The following is an 11,128-nucleotide window of genomic DNA, read 5'->3' on the forward strand; positions in this document are numbered from 1 at the left end:
GATTACAGAGTGGAGGAAATGTGAATTGGGGGAGCATGTTTCTCTTAGTATTGAAACCAAAATGAAGAATTGCTGAAAGCTAGTCAGATAGTAACAAATTCAAAAGACCGGTAACATCCAGTGTTGACAGAAATATGGGAAAATGGATACTTCTGGGTTTTTTAAATTATTAAATTATTTTATATGTATGGGTATTTTGACTGCAGGTGTGTCTGTATAAAATATGTGTTTGGCCTGCAGAGGCCAGAGAGGGCATCAGATTCTCTGGAGCTGGAGTTACAGATGTTTGTGAGCCTGGTGGTAGCTGTGGGTACTGGGAATCAAACCCGGGTTCTTTGGAAGAACAGCCAGTGCTCTTAGCCATTGGTTCATCTTTTCAGCTCCTCTAATCAAGTTTTAAATGCACATAACCATTGACCCAACAGATTCATAGCTGGTGCTGTCCGGTAGATACAAAATACTTGTGAACAAATAGAACTGTCCAATCTAAACTATGCTGTTTAAGCTATGCTGTATTGTCAAAATCTACTGCTACTTCATATATTGTTAATAGGAAAATAGCACCTTTCTAACATAGTACTATGACACTGTACATCATGTCACTTATAATTTTTATATTTACTTATTAAAGTAATCCTTTTAGGTAAAGGAAAAGTTTTCAATAATGCGTCTCTTTGGATGTTTGCTACTTTGATTTTTTTTTTTTTTTTTTTGTAACATAGTTTCTTCTGCATGCAAAACAGCAGAGTCTCCATAGGGAAAAACGGCTCAGGGTCTGTGAGCACACACAGGGTAACTTGCATGCCCATTCTTGACTTCACAAAAAGTTCTTGTATTTTTGTCGTGGTCGTTGTTTTGATACTTACAAAAATCCCTAGTTCCTATCAGTGGGAGGGCTTGACAGAAACTGATACCACATAAACAGGCTTCAAAGGGGGATCGTTCTGAGGGTAAAAGACCAGTGAGCACCAATTGTGACTGTCCCAGACAATCTGAACCCTAGTCACTGGGCACCCTAATCAATCACTGGTCACTCCAATCACTGATCACCCTAACCACTGGCCACCCTAATCAGTTACTGGTCACCCTAGTCACTGGACACCCTAACCACTGGCCACCCTAATCAGTTACTGGTCACCCTAACCACTGGCCACCCTAACCACTGGCCACCCTAATCAGTTACTGGTCACCCTATTTCTTACAATCAATGCATAAAAAGACATGATTCAGGAAAACTCTCCTTGAGTGTTTTGAGTCATGAGGACACAGAAGATGGGAGTGGCAGGAAGTTTTCCCTCCTCTGCTCGTCCTCTGCTCTGCAGCCCTGGAACTGGACCCAGATGACAGTGGTCTTCCATCATCTGCCACTGTCTGGCCCTGTCAGTATAGGTGCTAGAGGCCACTGCAGGGGCTGTTGTCCCTCTGTCCAATGCTTCTCTTCTGGCTCCTACAGCTCAGCAGACAGTACATGGATTCCCACTTAGATTAGGCAGCACATTTGCCTACATGCTAGCAACTTTAGCCTGAAGCCCTTTAGCCAACTTCTCTGCCACCCAGTGGGCCACCTTTACCTGTGAGCTCCGGATCCCAGAAGATGCTGGAGGGAGCGTCCACTCCTGCCAGTAAGACTGAGTTTTAGTTACACTGCATCCTCGTCAATACTTGGTGTTAGACCTTCAGATCGGCAGTTCCTCTGGGTCTATGATAGTTTTCTTGCTATCTGCGTTGTTATGATCCATTCTATCTTACCCTCCCACTTATGGGAGCTAGGGATTTTGTAACTATCAGGGGAAAAAAAATACAAGAAATCTTTGTGAAGTCCAGAATGTAACTCCCAAGGTCATCTATCCACAAGTACCCTGAGCTCACAGACCTGAGCTGTCTTTCTCCTTGCAGTGTGTGCTGTTTTGTATGCAGAAGAAACTATGTTGCCAGGGGAAAACAGAAAGTAGATTTAAGGGTACTGAGCATTTTTGGTTCAGTGTCGTCTTTAAATGTCTTCTGTTCGTTTAGATTCTTTGATGTGTCTGGGTCTTTTCCTCAGATTTATGTGAAATTCTCTTAGCATTACTTATTAGTAGAATATATGGTGCATGCGTGTGTGTGTGTGTGGTGTGTGTGTGTGTGTGTGTGTGTGTGTGTGTGTGTGTGAGAGAGAGAGAGAGAGAGAGAGAGACTAAATAACTTTGGGCATCTCATAGATATTCTCAGTTTTCTTCATTGTAGGTAACAAATATAAATTCATCCACAATACTTGAGCCACAAAGAAATGTCAGTGTTGACACTCTTCAGGGTGCCTTGGACCCCAGGATTCCACACATACTTACTCTTATCAAGATCATTTGGAATCATGTCATGAAGAGTCAGGAATGATAGAATATGGGGGTGGGGGATGTTCTGGAGCGATGGCTCAGTGGTTGAACACACTTGCTGTTCTAGCAGAGGATCAGGGTTCAGTTCCCAGCACCATGATGGCTCACAACCATCTGCAACTCCAGTCCCAAGGGATTTGATGAGGAAACTGGGCAGGCAAGTAGTGTACATCCATGCATGAAGGCAAAACACATATAAGATAGATAGATAGATAGATAGATAGATAGATAGATAGATAGATAGATAGATAGATAGATGGACGGACGGATGATGGATGGATGGATAGATGGATAGATAGATCGATAGATAGTGTCCCCTATCACTCTTGACAGGATGTTTCTGGTCTATACTATTGCTTTGCTTTGAAATAAAACTCCTTCGCTTCTTTGCAATTCGTTTCTGCCTTTATTTCAGTTTTCTTGAATAAAAGTCTGGGGACCTGGAGACACCAGATCCAAGCAACGTCTGCTGGTTACTACTGGTTTTGTCCCAGTAATGGGTGCAAGTATGGACATTTGAGCCTCTCGTGGCCAGCACACACATCTGGTTCTCCCTTCATGGCAGTTTGATCTCCCAGAAACATGGAGAGAACGACCTAAATCTTTTGAGGTTTGGTCTTTTGCTGTGTATTGTAGGGCTAAGTGCAAGCCCCTAAGACCTGGTTCCCTGAGAGAAAGTCTGAGTGTAGACCCAGTGACTTTGCACCCAAGTTATTTCTGATTGGTAAATAAAGATGCTAACAACCAATAGTTGGACAGAAGAGACATGGGTGGGGTTTAGGATTCCAAGACTGGGGGTCTGAGGAAAACCATGAGGGAGAAGAAGGTGAAGGAGGGAGAGAGAAGCCATGGGTTCTCGAGGGAGAACCTGAGGGCTGACCAATCGGAGTTAAGAGCAGCATAGATGAAACGTAGTAAATAATAACTTGGGGTTATTGATAGGAATGTAGATTCTAATAGCATAGAGGGTAGGTATCTGCCCAGCTCTTGTGCTGTTTAAGGCTTATTGTAAATATAAAGGTTGTGTGTCTTTTATCCAGGAACTGAATGATCAAGGTGATAGAGAAACCCCAGATTGGGATTAAAAAAATTCAACAACATATGTCTGGTAGGAAGAATGGAAGGATGCTGCTAACATGACTCAACCCGCTCTGCAGCCCCCACAGCAGAGCAAACACCTGCAGCACTGGAGACAGGGCCTGGTCCTAAGGAAACGCTATGTGTAATCAGCTGTCCTCAGCCATCAGGAATAGGACGTGTGTTAGTCACTTTTCTCCTCGCTGTCACACAAAACCTGCCATGAGCAACATTCAGGCTGGGTCTCCTCAGTTACACCTCCTGCAAATACCCTTTAGCTACCGTGGTGGTCTGAATGAAGATGGCCCACATAGGCCCATAGGGAGTACCACTAAAGAGGTGTGGCCTTGTTGGAGTGGGTGTGGCTTTGCTGGAGGATGCGCGTCACTAGGGGGGCGGGTCTGAGAAGCTCAAGCTGGGGCTTAGTGGCTCAAGGTCTCTTCCTGATGCCTTCGGATCTGGATATAGAATGTTCTCCCCCTCTCAAACACCAGGTCTGCCTACACACGGCTGTGCTTCCCACCATGATGATAATGAACTAAACCGCTGAAATTAAGCCAGCCCAGAGTATGTTTTCCATCATGAGAGCTGCCATGGTCATGGAGTCTCTTCACAGCAAGAGAACCCCTGACTCAGACAGGTATCTTATTATATGAGCCTTTAACCTTCCCGTTAACTGAACGGGTTTTCTTTGCTTGTTTTTCTGTTTTGTTTCATTTTTATATTTTTAAGATTTATTTAGTTATGAGCGTTTGCTTGTATGTATGTTTTGTTCACTGTGTGCCATTAAAAACCAGAAGAGGGCATCAGATCCACTGGAACTGGAGGTACAGGCAATTGTGAGCTGCCATGTGGATACTGGGAACCAAACCTTGGCCCTCTACAAGAGTAGCAAGTGCTCTCAGTGGCTGAGCCATCTCTCTAGACCTGTGTCTTTGAATTGTTTAAATGACATTTTTATTTAGTGGGGGGAGGGGTGTACTTGCCTGTCACCTAGCATATGAATCCCAGGGACCAAACTCAGGTCATCAGACTTTTTAGCAAGTTCTCCTTCCCACTGAGCCAACTCAGCATCCCATAAGCTCCGGGTTAATTGGAGTCTCCGTTACGTGCAGGTATGAGGAGGATCTTGATAGGTTAGAGAAGGAGAAACCCTATGTCTTTCACCTGAACTCTTTAAAAAAAAAAAAAAAAAAGAAGACAAGAACCAAGGCTGAAGAGATGGCTCAGTGGTAGGGACACTGGCTGCTCTTCCAGTTTCAATTCCCAGCACCCACATGGCAGCTCGAAACAGTCTGTAATTCCAGGGGATCTGACACCCTCATATAGACATACATGTAGGCAAAACACCAATGAACATAAGATCAATAAGTCTTTTTAAAAAAATACAGCTCTGACAACACCTGGATTTTCACCTTCGAGCCCCATTCAGACTTCCGGAATTAAAGATGATAGATTGGTGTATGTGGCAGGGCATTGGGTTGCCTTGTCTTGTCTTGTCTCTCGGGACTGGGGATTAAATCAAAGGCATTATGAATAATAGCCAAGTGTTCTATCTCTGAGCCTCTACCTCCCGAGTGCTGGGATTAAAGGCATCCCCTGCCATTTTAAATAAAAAATATATATACATTTATCTAATTTGTTTTTTATTTTTGCCCCACGGAGTGAGTTTGGAGGTGAGAAGACGATTGTGGGGAGTCAGCTCTCTCCTTCATCACTGTGGATCCCAGGGAAGGACGGTAGGTCGTCAGCTCAGTGACAAGCGTCTGTACCTCTAATCCATCTCGCCCCTGCCCTTTGCAGTGGCCATGCCTGTTTGTCAACTTGATGATATCCGGAATGAGCAACAATCCAGAAGTGGAGGACATACCTATGGGAGATGACTCCGCTGGGTTTGTAGTGGATGAATCTAGATGAGCTTTGAGGTGAGAAGACACATGCATTTCATCTGGATCTTGAGGTGGGAAGACATACCTTTAACCTTGGCCACACCCTCTGCTGGAAGTCTATGGAAGAGGATGACATAGGAAGCTTTCGCTCTTTGCCTGCTCACCCTCACCTTTCGAGCACATCCATCCCTTCACTGGCATTAGTGCCACCTACTTCTGCAGGATTCCAGCAGATACAGGAGATCAGCTGAGACATCCAGCCTTGTGGACCGAGCAACTACTGGATTCTTGGGCTTTATGTTCACGGTCAATTGTTGTTTGATTAGCTGGACAACAGTCTCTCTCTCTCTCTCTCTGTCTCTCTCTGTCTCTCTCTCTCTCTCTCCATATCTATATACATATATATATGAGATAGATAGATAGATAGATAGATAGATAGATAGATAGATAGATAGATAGAGAAAAGTAGATAGATAGACGGGGGGGGGGGAGAGATTCATTCTATAAGTTCTGCTCTAGAGAACCGTGACGAATACACCTTCTTCTTAACCACCTTCTCCTTCTTCCCCTTCCCCTCCTCTTCCTCCTCCTCCTCCTCCTCTTCTCCTTCTCCTTCTTCTCCTTCTTCTCCTTCTTCTCCTTCTTCTCCTCCTTCTCCTTCTCCTTCCTTCTCCTTCTCCTCCTTCTCCTTCTTTCTCCTTCTCCTTCTCCTTCTCCTTCTCCTCCTCCTCCTTCTTCTTCTTCCCCTTCTTCTTCCCCTTCTTCTTCCCCTTCTTCCTCTTCTTCGACATAGTCTCCCATAGTTGCTCAGGCCCTTGGGCTTCCTCTGCAGCACAAATAGCTTTGAATTTTCTCTCCTGTCTCAGCCTCCAGTAGCTAGGATTATAGTCTGTTGCCACCAGGTCTGGCTTACTAGCATTATTTTGACACCACTAATTTTGTGTCATAGCATCAATAGAAAAAAACAGCTGAGTCTAGTCAATGGAAAACCCAAAACAAGACGTTAGCATAGGTGCCACCAGCAATATTTGCAGAAGACCACGGACTCGAAGTGGAGTCCAGCATCTGCTCAGTACACCAAGCAAATGTCGGGAAAGTTCAAAGGCAGGATCTGCGAATCATTGACTCCTGGAGACCCTGAAATGGACTGAGCAGCTAACTATTAAGTTCTGTGTGTATGTGTTAGTTCTCTTGCTCTGCAGACACCTTCAGAATTCAGCGCTGGCTGCTGTTCTTAGAACCTGCTCTGTTCTTGGAGCTGTGTCATTGTTGTATTGTTTTCTTTGTTCAACTAAACTCTACTTCCTATGATAGGACTAAGGAATTCTTCCATTCCTCAACACAATTATATCAATAATTAAATATGAAATGTGTGGACCCAGCTACTGAATACCAGACTTGTCAGACCAGATTTGTTTAAACTTCAGCTATGTACCATTCATGAGAGATATTGTTCAGAGGTAATTCCACCAGAGAATACACAGAGAGTCTTTTTTTTTTTAAATTAATTTTCCATCCTGTTCACTGTCACCCTCCTGGTCATCCCCTCCCACAATCCTTTTCCCCATCCTCCCACCCTCTCCTCCTCTGAGCTAGTGGGGACCCCCTGGGTATCTCCCTCACCCAGGCACATCAAGTCTCTGTGGGATTCGGCACAACCTCTCCCACTGAGGCCAGACAAGGCAGCCCAGCAGAAGAGCATATCCCATGGACAGGCAACAGCTTTTGGGACAGCCCCCGCTCCAGTTGTTCAGGACCCACATGAAAACCAAGTTGCACATCTGCTACGTATGTTCAGGGAGGCCTAGGTTCAGCCAACCCAGATACTCTTAAAGCACGGTAGAAGGATTGCCAGCCAGTGACTGCAGGGGAACTAACTCAAATCATGCAGCCCAAGATGCTCTGTTCTTGCCCTTTATGCACAGACATCACATCCTGGTTGACACACTTCACTTAGCAAGAACAGTTAGTGACACACTTCACTTAGCAAGAACAGTTAGTGAAAGTAGGACTATAGAAGCCAAAAGGCAAGGTTAGGACATTTAGGGACTTCCCCAGATCCTGACAGTTCAGACCAGATCTTCAGTGGACTAGTTCTTTGGCAGCTGTGGGGGCCTACGTGCTGAGCTCTGAAGTCGGAATGGTGCCTCTCACATGCTCCGTTGTGCTCAGGTCTCAGGTCTGTTTCAGTGCACTTAAAACAGAACAACACTAAACGGCTATGGGAACCCTTAGGCCTGTAGTCTCGGTTCACTGGAGCGTGACAAGTCACCCCCAATTCAGTGACCTGCAGTCGTAGCCATTTCGCTTGCATCAGGGCAGTGATTTGAACTACATTCAGACATCTTCCACTGGGGCATTTAAGCAGACTTAATACAGCAGGCCTCTGGCCACAGCCTGCAGTTCAACCTCTCATCCTCAAGGGGGAAGCAGCGTGCCAGTGGAGACGCTCAGCAACTACAAATCTTCCAAGAACCAGCCTCCGAAATCCCAAGTTGTTGACTGGAGGTGAGAGGGGGTTAAGGACACCAGAAGAAGATGGTCCACAGAATCAACTAAGCAGGGCTCGTAGGGCCTCACAGAGACTGAAACTGTGATCATGGAGCCTGCATGAGTCTGTGCAGGGCCCTCTGCTCATATGTTCTGCTGGTTAGCTTGGGAGTTTGTGGACTTGTACCAGCGAAAGTTGGGTGTTTTTTTGCCTGCTCCTGGGACCCTTTTCCTCGGCTGCCTTGTCCAGCCTTGATAGGCGGGTTTGTGTATGGTCTTAATGCATCTTGTTAAGCCGTGTTCAGTTGATATCCCTGGGAGGCCCGCCTTTCCTGAAGGGAAACAGGAGCAGTGGAGCTGGGGAAGAGGGAAGGCGGTGGTGGGGACTGGGAGGAGTGGAGGGAAGGAAAAGTGCGGTCTCCATCTACTGTGTGAGAGAAGAATAGATAAAAAGGAAAGAAAAGTTAAAACTAAACAGAACGCACCTGAAAAGAAAGAAAGGAAAGAAAGAAAACAAAAATTCCTTCTTTGCAGCTGGCCTGAAGTTGGAGACAGTCTCATGGGACTGAGTTCTCATCCTGTGGGGTCTAATGCTATATCCATGCAGAAGGGTCAGAATGACAATGTCCCTCCCCCTCCCCCCCAGGCACTGCTGTAGTCTGATTGCCTGTGTACTAGTGGGAGAAATACCCCCCACACTTAGGATTACAGAACTAGACTGTGCTGTGAGAGTACTGTAGAAGACTATGGGCTTGGCTTGTGTCCCCACCCCCATCCCCACCCCCACCCCACTCCCATTCACCAGTAGAGCTCATGAAGCATTTCTTTTATTCATAGAAATCTATTTGTTCTTAAATACTTAATGAATGTATGAAAGGAGGTATATATATATAGAGAGAGAGAGGGAGACCGACAGAGAGACAGACCAACAGGTCTGAGCTGCTGACACACTAGCTCAATCTATTGAGGGACTAAGGGATCAGCTCTTTATCAACAGCCATGTTCAGCCAAACTTAGAGGCATCTAAAGGTCTTCACGCCCCGCCCAATCCAGGGGGGTAGAGCAGGACCGCACCAGCAGTGGGAAGGCCTTGATGGGATCGGAGCCCTGAGTAGATGCTGTTTTCTTCTGATTCCATGGCACAAATAAGCTCCTGTATACGGAGGAAAGAGGTGGCACCTGGGAGCAGCCTGATGTTTGATCTTGATTATTAACTTGATGGGATTTACAATCACCATGGAAACAAGCTTCCTGACACATCTGTGAGGGAGTTGCTAGTTAATTGAACTGGGGAGGCCCACACTAACTGTGGGTGGCGATAGTCTGTGAGCTGCCTGCCTTTCAGGCTGAATAAGAAGGAGACTGGGAACTGAACATCAGCACTGGTCAGCATCCAGCTTGCCTCCTGCCCGTTGATACCATACAACGGGCTGCCTCAAACTCCCGTCGCCATGACTTCCCCCACAAACTGGGAGCCAAAATTAATCCCTTTTTGTTCCAGCAATAGGCAAAGCAACTAAATACAAACAGGTACAGTCTGGAAGGACCAAGGATCAATATCTGGAAGGCCCCAGTCAATCGGGGACTGATCAATGGCAGAACACATGGGTAAGAGGGAAACTGTATTTTCTTAACACTGAAGTCATCTGAATAATGAGGCTTGCCCATGGTACCCTAGAACAGTGTTTTATCACATAGTCCAAAGTAGAGGGCATCTCTCACAGTGATTATACAAATGTATCTTAGTTTGAATCTAGAGTGTTCATGTCCCCAGATTCCATGTACAGCCTCACGTCGTTTGATTGCATCAATTAAAATACAGGGTAGCTACCACTCTGTCCTCTGTAGGAAGTGACAGAACATCTGCTGGTTTGCAAGCAGCCCCTCCCCTTGGTGTGACTTCAATTGCCTTCTCCTTACCTTCTTAACCCCTCCCTCCCCCCCCCCCCCATTTAACAGCACCTGAAACAAGCCTGACACATAGGTCATAGGTCCCTGCATTGCCTGGGTTTTGTTTACACCCATTTGACTACTGGGAGATGGGAAACATAAAGAAGGTTTGAGTTATTTAGGTACAAAACAATGTTCTGGAAGGAAATGCTTCAATAAATACTTAGCTGAAACATGCCAAATGAATAATCAGAAATATAAAGCTGTAGAAAGGGGCAAGGGTGGTGGAGAGGAAACAAGAAGGCCCCCACCAGGTGGGTGAGATGCTTGCTGAGAGCCTGTCCAAGTTTGGCTTATACCAGCAGAGCTTTTAACTCTGAGAAGAAGAGACTCTGTCAGGCTGCAGACAAGTGAGGGTGGCCATGAGAGCCACGAGGGAGCCATTAGGAATTCTTCTTCTATTCTGTAGTCTGTATTCTGGGCTCAAAGGCCTGAGACCGTTTCTTCTCCCTCGCACTGATTTCTGTAGTTCCCTTTCAGTTCTCCCGAGAATTGTGAGTCCTGGAGGGTAGGTGGTCCTTGCCCTCCCCTCTTCCCTCACTATGTTTCCTGCCCCAAGGCAACCTTGGCTGAGGAGCCTCTAGTCTGGCAGGCTCTGGGGTGGGTTTGAATGTGCTTGGCCTGGGGAGTGGCACTATTAGGAGGTGTGGCCTTGTTGGAGGAAGTGTGTCAGTGGGGTCGGGGGAGGACTTTGAGGCCCTCCTCCTAATTGCCTAGAAGACAGACTGTTCCTGTCTTCTTTTAGAACAAGCTGTAGACCTCTCAGCTCCTTCTCCAGCACCATGCCTGCCTGGGATGCTGCCATGCTTCCCACCATGATGATAATGGACTGAACCTCTGAACCTGTAAGCCAGCCCCAATTAAACTTTGTCCTTTATAAGAGGTCTTGGTGTCTCTCCACATCAATAAAACCCTAAATAAGACAGACACCTAGGACCATCTTCACCTGTAAAGGTCTTCACATGTGTGTGGCTTAAAACATGCAAGGGTGGGGATTGTAGGTTTATGGTGGCATCCATCTGTAATCCTAGTACTGAGATAGAAGGATAGAATTTGAGGCTAGCCTGAGCTACCTGCCCAACATTCTGGATCACAAAGTGATTTCTTGTCTCAAAAACAAAAACCAAATAACAAAATATAAACAAGACGTGTGAGGGGACAGGGACATACTGAAGCTCCATGGCAGAGTTTGCCTAGCAAACTAAAGACTCTGGTTCAATTCCCAGTGGAGGGGTAAAGAGCTCACTCAGACCAGTGCTGGATACCTCATTCCTGCCCACTACTACTAGGCCACCAGGGCTGCCTAGCTGGGCTGGGCCTCAGCTGCAAAGCAAGGTGAGGACAGGGTAT

Source organism: Mus caroli, unplaced genomic scaffold (genome assembly GCF_978045245.1).
Source record: "Mus caroli unplaced genomic scaffold, Mus_caroli_1 scaffold_18, whole genome shotgun sequence".
NCBI classification, from domain to species: domain Eukaryota; kingdom Metazoa; phylum Chordata; class Mammalia; order Rodentia; family Muridae; genus Mus; species Mus caroli.